The sequence below is a fragment of the Emydura macquarii genome, unplaced genomic scaffold, assembly GCF_026122565.2.
Source record: "Emydura macquarii macquarii isolate MOO-44397 ecotype Brisbane River unplaced genomic scaffold, CSIRO-AGI_Emac_v2 contig_320, whole genome shotgun sequence".
Classification (NCBI taxonomy): domain Eukaryota; kingdom Metazoa; phylum Chordata; order Testudines; family Chelidae; genus Emydura; species Emydura macquarii.
In genome coordinates this window covers 1973530-1987500 of record NW_027130457.1, presented here as the reverse complement: position 1 = coordinate 1987500, position 13971 = coordinate 1973530, and the positions used below count along the sequence as shown (strand labels likewise).

At 36.2% G+C, this 13971-nt stretch overlaps 1 protein-coding gene across 1 annotated transcript in view; it reads right to left on the bottom strand.

Annotated features, from left to right (window-relative positions):
* CDH12 (cadherin 12) overlaps positions 1-13971 on the bottom strand; it is a 701357-nt gene that overhangs the window by 442973 nt on the left and 244413 nt on the right. The gene's annotated exons all lie outside the window — the stretch shown is intronic.

Sequence of the window (13971 nt, the reverse complement as noted above, 5' to 3'; positions counted from 1 at the left end):
AAGAACAGGTTGGATAAAGCCTGTCAGGGATGGTCTAGGTTTGCTTGGTCCTGCCACAACACAGGAGGCTGACCTGGATGCGGACTTTCTGAAGTCCCTTCCTGATCTACATTTCTCTGAGATCTATCATGTAGGAATAAGAAAGAACAACAAGGGAGTTGACGGGAGCAAGTACAGTCCAAATTAATTGTTTGTGTATGTTTTTGTACTGGCATTATGTAAAAATAATGAAACAGAATCATCTTTGAATACAGGAGTGTTTTGAGGTCTAGCAGATTTTCTATCCAGCATAGACAGTGGAATGAAGAAGTGTGTGAAAACTATAACAGTATTTAAGGGCACTTCAAAAACTATACAGACGGAGCTGCTCAGCTGTATGCTGAATGTGATTAAAGAGTTCATTATCCAGCAGTTGAGAAGCACCTATTATGTGGCTATACAAGCTTTTGATCAACAGACAGGTCTACAAAGTGTCAATCAGTACTGGTTTACTGGAATATTGATGGAGACGGGCAAAGTTTTTTAAACGTTTTATAGTTTTACACATTTAAAAAAACTTGTGCAGAATCAATTGCTACATCTTTTCTTGATCAATTTAATATTGTTTTCTTAGAGCACTGTGAGAAACAGACTGATTGCTCAAAGATGTGATAAGGTTGATAATCAAAGAAAGCTATATCATGGAAGTTAGAACTTGTTGGAATAAAGTTAGAATTGCTAAAAGCCAAGTTGGACAAGTCATTCAAGACAAGAAATTAAAATAGAGGTTTGAGTTATATCAATAAAAAGAGAAGAAGAAAGGATGAAGTTGGGCTACTATGCAGCATGGATGGGAAAGAAATGAAAGAATCTATGTATGACCCAAAAACTAAATGAATACTTTGCCTTGCTTTTCAGTAAGGATGATAATATGAAAAATATGCATGCAGGCAGTACAGCAAATGGAAATGAGTGTCTAGAAATGGAAATTACCACATCTGAGGTGGAAGAAAAACTTAATGTGCTCAAATCAGGGGGAACAGAGAATTTCTATCCCAGAATACTGAAAGAACTGGTACATGAGATTATTAGCCTGAAAGCAAGGATTTTTAATAAATCTATCTATTTGTGGATAGTACCATATGACTGGAGAATAGCTAAAGTCATATCTATATTTAAGAACAGGAAAAAGAGTGATCCGGGCAATTACAGACCTGCTAGTCTGACCTCAATAGTACTTAAATCTTGAGAATAAATTATGAAGGAAAGAATAATTAAATTCCTGGAGGTAAAGGTAGATCATACCAAAATAACTGGATCTCTTTCTTTGAAAAAAAATTACTGATTTTTTAGAAGTGCAGGAGATCTAATATACTTGGACTTCAGTAAAGCATTTGGCATGGTAGCGCATGGGAAATTATTAGTTAAATTAGACAAGATGGTGATCAGTACAGGCCTTGTAAAGCAGATAAAGGGAAGAAGGAAATGGATTGTGCTGAAAGTTGAATGATTAGAAGGGAGGGAGGTTACTAGTGGAATACCTCAAGGATTCGTCTTGGGACAAATCATTCAATATTTCGATTAATGACCTTAACATTAAAAATAGTAGTGCACTAATGAAATTTGCTGATGATACAAAGTTCGGAGCATCATCAATACAGAGGAGGATTGGAATATTATACAGGAAGATCTGTATGAATTGAAGACTGGACTATGCAGAATCATTGTAACCATGCTGATCTCAGGATATTAGTAACATCTTTTTTTAGACCAACTTCTGTTGGTGAGAGAGACCAAGCTTTCAAGCTTACACAGAGCTCTTCTTCAGATCTGGGAAACATACTCAGTGTTCTGTTAATCACAATACGAAGTGTGTGTTAACTACTTATGCTAAACAATCTGTTCAAATCTTGTATTCAACAGTGAAACTTTGAGTACATTTCCGAGACTTGAAGAAGAGCTCTGTGTAAGCTCACAACTTGTGATCTGGATAAACTGAGGAGTGCAATTGTTTTATAGGGTTACATGTGATGTCAGCAGGGTTTAACTGCCCTAGAACTCACTTCTGGTTGATGTCTTAAGTTTCTAATAAAGGTTTATTAGGTTTATTAATAATAATCCTGCTTCAAGGTTTCAGATGGCCACCTGAAGGGGTCAGGAAAGGATTCTTCCCCCACCCAGAATATCTTGGTTTATTTTATTATATCTCCTTCCCTTGAAGCATCAGAGATGACCACAGCTGAAGATGGGACACTGGACAGGAAGGGCCAGTGCACTGAGCATTCTTTCTGACTCAGGTGCTTGACTGACTGACTGACTCTCTCATGCTCAAGGTCTTACTGATTTCCTTCCCAACCTCCCATTTGGCATTCCCCCCCCCCCCATTTCAGATTAGCAGTGATTTAGGGTTTTTTTTTTTCACTTTCCTCTGAAGCATGTTGTTGGGGATCATTTGTCAAAATTATCTGGGCATATCTCAATCACTTCCCTGCCATTGCAGAGCCTTGGGGACTGGTGCACCTCAGTCCCTCCTATTCTCTACCTATGGCACATGCTGTAATGTAATCTAGCAGGTGTTGGTGGTGGCCTATAATATAGAGGAGATCAGATTAGATCTGGTGGTCTCTTTTAGCCTTAAACTCTATGACAATATTTGCAAACTATAAACAAGAACACTAAGTAACCTGCTTCCTCCTTCAATGGAGTAACACAGACGCTGAAGAAGCTGGGAACAGAACAGAAACTGCCATCCCCTCTCACACCCACATCATGTCTAGTTATGGGGGGGGACTGCTCCATAGCATGGGGCCTAGCAGCCTCCTTACCAAAAGTTTCCTCCTTCATGCAGTGATCTGTGAAAAGCAGCAGTTCCTCAGCCACTCCAGCAAACTGCAACCATTAGTCAGATCAGAAAGCCAGGGCCTCCACAGAGTCAGCAGTATAGCTATGTAAATGAATGAATTTTTTGGTTTGCTAGCAATTCAGGAAAAAAAATATTAAAGTTTTGTTCATCCTGAACCTAAGTGAAAAAAAAATCAGGATCAGACAGAACAAATGCAATTAATATGTGCTGTGTTCATTTTGTATTGTTCTAGTTTTTTAATCAAAATTTTGTGCAGAAATCAGAGTGTTACAACAACTCTATTACCATCAATTCTATTTACCTTTATGAAGCAAACTTGTAATCTCATTTTTAAGGAAAAAATGTTAATTTGTCAGGATATATTATAAACAGATGGTAGTCTTTCCATAGTTCTTATTTGGACCAGCTTTTATTAAACCCTATTGTACACGCTCCCCTTCTCTATAACTATTGTTTGGGATGTTAATTTGGCCTGATAACTGCCAAAGATAGAATATTTCTGCAAAGTTGGGAGAACATTTGTCAAACTACTATGAGTTACAGATCATTAACAATTACCCTAATTTGTAATTTTGACTTATTATAATGTCTCCTAGCTCAGATGTAGCTTGCTACTATCCTTAAATCCTATACTGCCCACATTCTCTAATGAGTATAAATAAGCATTTTTGCCAATTGTTATAATATTTTGTAGTTTTCTTTAAAGTCTCAGCTCCTGGAATTATTATTACATGAAAATTTCAGCTTTCATTTAAAAAGAGAGTCTCCAGCCCCCATGGTTGCAGAGGAAAGCCTGAAATCATTCATCCTCAAAGCTCCAAAACCAGAAGGCAAATAAACAGAAGCCAAAGTTTATTATTGTTTAAAATCTTAAGATTTTAGCCAGTCTCATGATTTTAGGGTGCTTGACTCATGATTTTTAAATATTTGGGGTTGGCAGTACTAAAAAATGAACACATTCTTCTCAAATACAAAGCTTTGACTATTGTATCATAACACACAGATCCTAACAGACAAATAAATATGATTATTTCATCAGTAATGCAAATGCAGCACAAAAGCCTTCTGAAAGAAGCAACTTATATATGTACTTATGAAACATTGACCAGCTTCAAATGCAAGGCTACATGCATACATGATTTCACCACACATTGATAGTGGCATACACCTTTCATATTAATTTACAATGAGAAACATCTGTTTCAAGAAATGTACCACCAAAAATTATTACTGTCAATTGATAATATATTAACTGATATATTTAATTTAAAGAAAATATTTTGGTACTGAAATCAAGGGAACAACAACAACACATTAAAAAACAAACAAACACCACATCAATTGATCAGAGGTAACATTGTTGTGTTACAATGGAATATACATCCATCTGTACTTAATAAGAATAATGTGTTTATTATGTGGGAGCATTAAGATTTATGAGCTCCTTAACTATTAATTTCCGTGTTTTTTAGTGCTTGTGCTTTGTAAATGATGAAATAGCTAAAAACCTTTTTGTCACTTAGGAACCTCAACTACTTTTTTTTTCTCTTTTTTTGAAGGAGAAATATAATCACTGAATTGTTTTTATTTCCTCTTCTTGGATTTTTTTATAATATGTTACGCTGTCACCAGTATGTCTAATGCATATTCAAGTAGTGGGTTTCTCCTCTCTTCCTTATGTGTATTTCCTCACCCTACTAATTTTGAGGTGCCCTTCTCCTATAGGTTACTATATTAATTATGTCAACTTATTATCATATATGTCAGTTCATTGCCATATGAATGTGGTCAGATATCTGCAGATGTCAGCTCATGTTCCTGTGGTTGGTTAATGTCATTATGGGCAGAATTCCACCTCATACTCTATTTCCAGTTCTCCAAAACTTAGGGGTGACTGGTAGGTTACTTCTCTGTGCCAAAGTTCATAGGCCTCAAGCCTGATGGTAACTGCTGAAGCTAATGTTTTACAGAGTACAGGGCTGTAGATTCTTTGCATTACTGCTGAATATAATAAAGGCAGAATATAATGAAAGCAAAAAAGTGAAGATAATAAAGGTGAGCTAACCCTAAAGGGCTACACCAGGTCAGGCTATAGACAGTGGTGGGACAATATAATGAAGCTTGCACTGCCATTTTCTGTGCTATACGAATGAGGTAGACAAACAGAAAACGTTAGTCTGCAGGGCTATCAATCTGACAGATGTTACTTTAAAAAAAAAAAAAAAAAAAAAAAAAAAAAAAGGCCCGGTATGAGATTTTCATGCCTGGTATCCTAGACAAGATCATCTAAAAGTATATGTTTAATACAACGTGGAGTATAAATGTTCCACATGTCTGATGATTTATCACATATCCTCCCTGCTTCCTTCTCATTACTATTCTTGACAAAATTTGCATTCAGTTATAAAGTAATTTTAAATTCTTATTTTGAAACATCCTGTTGCTCTAAACAGAGGTGGTAGGAGTATCATGTTGTGAAATGATTTGAATTAGAATAGATTGTTTCCCATCAGTTCCATATTTTCAGACATCTTTAAAAGTCAGTCAGTAGACTCTCCATGTGGTATAAAGATATTGTTCATGAACACTGATGTTTTCAGTGAGACCAATTCTAAGCTACTTTTTTTTCTTTTGTTTTAAAAATACAAACACTGTACCTAAAAATAAAATATTTAGCATCTTCCAAAAGCTGCATGCAAAAGCAAAAATAAGATTTAAAAAAAAGAAAGACTCTCTAGGCATAGGATATTTAAAATATTCAGGATGCAAACAAACCGATGCAGCTGCGCCACTGTAAGGTCTCCCATGTAGCTACTCTATGCTGAAATTTTTAATTTTAACCCAAAAAATTCAAAATATAGAAAAAAATCAACAAGATCTAATGCAAACATGTGGCTGGTTTTCAATGACAAGGTGGTTAGAAATTTTTTGGAAAATGTTTACATTTCAATCATCTGTTAAAGTTTTCACGAATACTTCCCCCCCCCCCCATTTTTCAAATAACTCCATTACAGACACTACATAGATTGTCTGCAGAGGTATATTACAGTAAATACAATAGTATTGTAATAGATACAATAGATAATTTGTTTAGGTGGCATAACCTAATGGATATACTAGTGGACTGAGGCTCAGAGGACCTGACTTCTATTCCTGATTCTGCCACTAGCCTGATTAATGATCTTTGGCAAGTCACTTCACTTCCCTGTTCCTCAGTTTCTCCATCTGTAAAATGGGGATAACAATATAGATCTCCTTAATAAAGGGCTTTGAGATCAACTGATGAAAAGTGCTGTGTAAGGGGTAGGTTTTATTATTATTATTATTATTATTATTATATGTTCAAGAAGGATTAAACTGAGATACTGAGTGGCACAAGTCACGGCAAAGTACACAGTTTTTCACTGCAAGGCTATATGTCTGAATTTGAACCAGAATGGCATTGCAAAATATTATCTGGCTGTTTAGTAGACCATAATATTAAATACAAATTGGTGACACTAGACTGCTTCCTAGTGATTGATGTCTATTATTTATAGAGCATCACACATGTCAGCTTCTGTGTCCTCCTAGGCATTTGGTCAAATGACTGTAAAAGGGAATGAAGCATTTGATTAAATGCTTAAAATTATTCCCTGAATTAAACAATCAAAGGGATAAATACTTTATGTGGTAACAGAACAGATCATCAAATGTCATTTATTTTTCATCACTGTGGAGTAAATTTGCTTCCTTTCCAATGATGGAGAAGTGCCCTATGCAGTGGAGTTGACCTAAGTCTTTTGGTTCTCCAGTTACTAGAGGAGTTGACCAGGATGGGCTGTAGGAGGAATTTAATACAGGGAAAGAGTTCCAGGTAAGAGGTCATTCTCGAGTTCTCTACTTAAGCACATGACATCTGTTGTCTCTCTCCTCACACTATAGGCTCTAACCCAGTGTAGCTAATACCATTCAGCTGTATGAGGGAACTGAAGTTGTACTCTCCACAAGTGGTCCATATGCCTGATAGCCACTCAATTTCCTGCATTTCAGGACCTGAATATACAGAGGCAAGCCAAAAGCAAGGGCAGGACCAGTGCATCAACTGAGGCTAAAAGGTTAGCAAGATTTAAAAGAGAAGTGGACATTTACATAAGTAACAAAAACAAAGACTTACAATAGTAAGGAATAAATAATCAATTAATTTTTTTTTTAAAGGGTTTGGAAGGAATATAAGCTAGTATTGCAAACCCCAAGCATTCAAAAATCATGAGTCAGGCATCAAATGCTCATAAGATTAGCTTCAAAACCATGAGGTGCTTTTTAGAAATAAATAAACGTGAGTTCTTTTTATTTGCCATCAGGGTGCTCTTGTTTCATATTTTTAAACTCTTCTCCATAATCACACTTTTTTAAAAAAGTGAAAGCTGAAATGCTCATGCAATCTCTGGATTCCAGCAGCTGTGACTTTAAGAAAAACATGAAATAGCAGGAGTCTTAGTAAAATCACTAGGAGTTGTCAACACAAAACTACATGCCTCAGGACATAATCCAACCTTTAACTAAAAGGGGATTAGGAGGAAACTTTCCCTGCAGCCGTTACCCCACAGCTGCCTAATGCAGGGTTTCTCGCATCTTCCTCTAAAGCACCTGTTGCTGGCTTCTGTTAGGGACAGACCATTCATCTACTCAATGGTTGTCATTAGGTCTCAAGTACTCAGCTTTTATCCACCTACCCCACTGTTATCTATGCCCTTGGATATGTATATGTTGCCTCCTATATATGTTACCTATTTTTGCTGTATCATTTCTACCAACTGCATCTGAGGAAGTGAGCTGAAGCTCACGAAAACTTATGCCTTCTGAAATTAAATTTGTTAGTCTTTAAAGTGATACAGAACTGTTATTGTTTTTTTAGTCCATCACAGCAATTCTTGTTAGAAAGGGTTAATGACGGAATATTATTTTAGAGAAATTAAACTCACAAGTCAGTCAGTTGATTTGATTTATGTACATTTACTTGGTTATTTATGCTTGAAGTTAGCTGGACTTTATATAAACACACTCTCCTCTTGTGATACACCTCTGCATCTTACATACCAAGCTTGAACATGCTTATAATAAGTCCACTTAATGCAGCCTTAGCAAATAGGACAATACTGTTTATTGCCACATGATGTGGGCTTGTCCCACCATGGGCAGTTCTAATGTGGCTCCAGTAAATGATTTGATGAGCATGAACCCACAGTTCTATAGCTGTGCACTTGCATCAAAATCCATATCTAACTTTCCTTATTGCAATCAATGTAATTTTAGTCATAGCACTTTTTGTAAATTACTGTAGAAATAGATTCACCCAAAAAACATACAAGCCAGAGCAAACTGAATCAGATCTTCAGAGTATTATACCAGTGACTGGCTGATTGTTATTATATTGCCCCTCAAGAATAGCATGATTGAATGACGCTAGGTATTTTTTCATGGACCTTTCAAGAATGAGCTCCAGTGACAATTTCAACAGGGCATTCTGGTTCCATGAGAATTCATACCACAGGTTCTTGAAGACACTGTGAAGACACCCAGCTTTGCCCTGGGAGATTCCCACACAACACTGATTGTGTCTGTGTGTGTCTTGGCCTTATCTTTTGTTCCCGTGTACAGAAAAGGTAATGGATGAAGAGTGAAGCAGTGCAGAAGATAATCCTGTTTTACATCAGTGTTCTCAAACTATTATTATTCGTATTACCATAGCACCTAGGAGCACTAATCAAGGACGAGGCTGCCTTTGTATTAGGTGCTGTACAAACAGAAGAAAATCATGGGCCCTGCATCAAGGAGCTTACAATAGCCTGCAGATCAGCAATGGTCCATGGAGCCTTTCTGCTGATCCATCAGAACATTGGAGAAGACAGAGGATGCAGTGGGGAAGGCAGCAGAACTGAAAGGTTGGGAGTTGAAGATGATTCATCTCAAAGTGTTCCACAGAATAAGAAAATGTGAGAATTATTGTGTCTGAGATTATAAACTGACCACCTGGTAAAAGTCAAAGTCCCCCTGAGTCAATGGCTCATGGGCTGGATGGGGTTAAGGTGCATCAGTTTCATAGCCAATGGTACACAAAGGAGTGATTGGCCAGCATTATGTCTGACTTCCTCGGAGTACTGTTATTCAATGGTCAGGTGGCTGAGTGGTTAAGATGCTCAACTGCAATCCTGAAGGGCATGGGTCTGAATTTCCCTTGATCTCATACTAAAAGGCCATCTCTCATTCACCTATCAACTAGGGAGATTGGCAATTGTGGAGTAAACAGTGATGAAAAGGGAAGACTGATGAATGAAACTATATCTGTGAATAATAAAAGCTACAAAATAAGACAGTTTCCCTGTGAGTGAAATTGAAGTGTCCTGTCTGCGAGTGTGGGGACTAGAAAAACCTAGTAAAGCAGCTGTTTATTCAGGTTCCATGAGCTTGGCATCATAATAGTCTGTCACAGCCACCAGGTGGTGTATAAGCATAACCATAATACACAGAAAAGAGTTTCTCTTTGTTCAGCACAATTATTTTAATTTCAGAACTCCTCAAACAGAAGTAAGTTTTCACTTTGCATTTAATGTGTTGTAGTTAATTAGTTCTGAGGATTTTTAATATAATGGAAAAGAAACAAGAGCATGTTAAGTACTTCTTGTAATTTCAGTAAAATGCACTATGAATAATCCCTTTTTGTGTCTATCTTATTTATTGATTTTATTTTTAACCTTTGTTACAGACTGTTTCAAAACTTAAAAGTCTCTGTATTACTGTATTTCAAATCCTATTACAATTGAAGGCTGTTATAACAAACACTTCCCCTTAAAAACACATGACCAAAAGCAGGCTTCTAGTGAAATTAAGGTAGTATTGTGTTGTTTGGCTTTTTATTCTTCATCTCAGCACAAGATGGTCAGCCTTCACAATTCAGTGCTTCATGTTGGTACATTCAGTTGCCTTACACTAGTGGACTAGTCATTGTAATTTAGAGACTACACACAATCATCTTTGATCTTGCCAGAGAGGGTTGAAATTTTTCTAAACAAAGGTTTTTTTGGACAAATTGAATGTTTGTTTTTAAATGTCAATATTTGTCTTTTTTTCATAAAAAATGTTGAAGCAAAGTTTTTCTGAAAATGAAAAACTGGTCAAATTTTCATGAAAGAAAATTAAAATTAAATTATCAGGGAAAAATAATTATTTCCTGACCAATGCTATTCACAACTATAGTTTTCTGAAGAACACCACATTAACATGTTCATATTTGATCTAAAATTGGGAGAATTCAAATCCAGTGATGTTCCTTTAGAAAATTAAAATAAAAAAAGTGGACAGAAGAAATAGTTAATCCAGGCTGTGCTGAGTGCCTGTAACTAGAAAACAGAAAATATAAGTGTCATTACCCAAATTCATACTTTTATTAATGAAAATGCTGATATTGCCCTATATTTAAATATTTCCTACTGAACATATCTGGAAATTTGCTGTGTTGTGCCTATCTTTTGCAGTGTTGCCGCCTCCTCCCCCCATTTGTGCATCTTGCACATTACTGCATTCAGGGATCAAATTATGACTCCTATAGGGTCATTCAATGAGACTTCTCATGGCAGTAAGCTCTGACCCAACAGTAAACATTTGTAGGATTGGTACTGTGGTTTCTAGCAACACCTCCGTCAAGTAAATAAAAAAGATGACCAAGCCAATAGGAGTTATGTTGAACTTGTCTCATCTGAATTTAGCTACTGAAATAGAATCATACTAATGTCAATTAAAAACCCCCACACAGATGTGAAAACATATAGTTAAGGGATAGCTTCATGATTTTGTAAATATCTAATGATGAAAAGCAGAGGAGGAGACAAGAAAAGCAATAAACATTGTAAAGGGTAGTACTCTCCAAAAATAAAATATTTATGGAATAAACCGGACATCAGTTGTAATAATCAGAGCATTCTTTGTAGACATTTTGATGACAGAGTACAAGAAACAGCACAGGTATGTCTGCCATCCATTCCAAATAACGTACATACTGTTTCTGCAATTTTCCATAACCCTTCTATGGTTTATTCTTGCACCAAATATGGTCTTCTTCAGAGTGGTAATGGAACTTATGTATACAAACTTTCTACCATTTATTTAGCAATGGATTTATCTTTACAGTGGTAAAACATGGAATGAATGCCTACAATGAACTAGCAGCTACCCCCACCATGGCACAGCTGGCTTTTATGATTGAAATTGCCCTCAGTCACAGATATTATCATACAATGGCTGCCAGCTGAAAACATAACCCCCTATTGGATCTGTGCAGTAAAACCAAGTAAGCTGGCCTTTTTTTTTTTTTTTTTTTTGCAAAATCCCTGGATGCTGTATCACTTCGGTGTTGCAAATTGGACGTGTTGTTGCAGTTTCTTATATGTTAAAAAAAATAGATTATGAATGAATTGAATATGAAAGTGAACGATACAATTGGTATAATTGTAAATTAACATTATGGCATGTCTACATGTTTTAATGTTCAGTATGCAGCAGATTTTTGTATTGATGATGCATAACTGCAGTACTGATCCTGGTGAAAGCTGGATATATGTTGGAAACTTGAGTAAGGACAGTTCAAGGTATAAAGCACCTGAGAAGACATGGGAGGCACTTTAGTTGAATGTGTTTTCTAAAATGATCACATTAAGCAGTTGACAATGTTGACATTTATATTATTATCCTTAGGTTTCAAAGTCAAGCAACTGAAATAAATGGGTTAGGATGCACCACTCAGAGCTGTTTCAGGCTGCCTGCAGACTCAGGAAGCAGACACTGTGCTGGCTTATCCTCATTGTACATTTTCAAAGTTATCTTTGTAGCCCTGAGAGATAGAACTACATTTTAATGAAACTTTAGATTGTGAGCACAAATCTGTGGCAAGTGATGAGCAAGGAGTAGGTTCTATTGCAAATAGCCTCCTATGCAATCACAGAGTCCAAATTACATTATAAGTTCCCCTTGGAATGGACATCTCGTCTCTGCTTGTATGTAGAGCCACCCGTGGCAAAGTAAAATAGTAATAAACACTATTAAAAATGCCATTAATTGTCATCATCAGATATCAATGACAAAATCATTTATATTTGTAAGCTTTTTGCGGTGTTTTTATATATATATATATATATATATATATATATATATATATGTACATTCCATGGCTAGCACAATAGGCACCTGATTCCCATTAGGGCCTAAAGGCATGACTCCAGTACAAAATTATGTTGCGGCACAACAAAGTTGAACCGTAATATAGTGTAACTTCTCCTATAAACAGGAGGATCCTAGAGCATTTCCAGCATGAAGACTACTCATCTGCGTAAAGTGTTTCTGTTTTATGATATTAATGAATACCTCTGATATGGAGCTCTCTGATGGCTTTACAAGAATAAAGGGGCAACACCTAGTTATATTGTCCAAGCAGGAGACTAGGAGGGAGATTTTGACTCCAAGAGCCATCTAACAACAAAATACCCACACTATTAATATAACAAACAGTCCAAACACTTCAAACATTTACTGCCAAATAATAATCATCAGAAAACTCTCCAGAGACAATCTCAGTTCCTTCAGAATCCCAAGTCTTTCTCCAAAGCCTTCAATCCCACTCGCTATATGCTCCAAAGAAAGTTGGTGCATAAGATGACTTATTAATAGAAGTATTATAGTTATATATGAAATGAAGATATGAAGAGGTCTTGTATCTGACAAGTCTATATTTTTTATGTTCAGTCAAATACAAATGTATTAAAATTAAAGAAATACTTACATAAACCTTAAAATTAAAATAAAACAGTAAGAAATTTTCCTTCTGTTTTTCCAGGTACTCTTCAATTTCTCTGGTTATTCACCCAGGTGCTTAGAACAAAAGGCACGGATTTGCTTCTTATTCCTTTATTTGAATGGGAGTTTTGTCTCATAAGGACAGGGAAGCATGGTCTCGTGACTAGGACACAGAACAGGAACTCAGGAGACCTGCGTACTATTTTCCATGTTACACTACTAACAAGCTGTGTGACTTTAAGCAGTTCAGTTTACCTCTGTGTTTCTGTCTCCCTTCACAACAATTGTCTGTTATGTGTTTAGGCCTGATTCTGGAAAGTACACGGTGAAGTTCTATCAATTTATATAAGCTCATATAAAATTGTTTACTTGAGCAGTGATGCTTTCCTGAAATGTGGTCTTTAATTGTAACTGTTTAGGGCAAGAATTGTTGCCAACTTTCATGTTTTTATTGTGTTTCTCATAATATTTAGCATTTTAATACCCACGTGATAGAATCAAGTAACTGCATGAGAATCTTTGTTTTCATTAAAAAAAAAAAAAAGTTTAAGTCCTTGTGGTTGTGGAGAAAAGCTTGAAAACATCAGCTCAGTATTCTAAAGGCTCTGAAAGCACAAGACAAACAAAAACAGCTCAGAATGTTATGTATTGCTATTTTAAATCTCATTATCTTGGTAGGCCTCAATTTCTGTACTTTTGTGGTTGTCAGTAATGATACAAGCCCTAGCTGAACGGGTCCCTGATCTTGTTTAGAGCCTCTTTACATGACTATAATACAAATATTTTTATTAAAATAGTAAGAGTACAAGGCCCAGTCCACAGTCTGTGCCAACAAATACTGATTCAGGACAAGATTCAGAAGAGTCCTGAATCTGATCACAGGCTACATGGCTGCTCACTTGGAAAGGAATCCTTTTTTCTGATAGCTAATGCTGTAAAATTGATTTCTGCTCTTCCCAAACATCTCCTTAATTATATTTCATCTCCTCTTTCAGTAACACCATCTCTTAAATGGAATGATTATTTACATTTGTGTAAAGCACCACTTGAATACAGATGCAGTTTGCGAAGTTAAGTGCTTGATTGGCATCAGATGGTCATTTTGCTAGAAATATTATGGAAATGTGTGTTTTGATGGGGGAGCTAAAGGAGATGATGGAGGCAACATGGAATGGATCAGAGAGTCTAGGCATAGGTGGCAGCGCAGAAACAAATTCAGAGGCACTTGTTGAAAAAGGGATAAAAATGAAATTAGCAGAGTTTAAATCACAAGGGTGATACCAGAGATTGGATCTTAGCAGAGA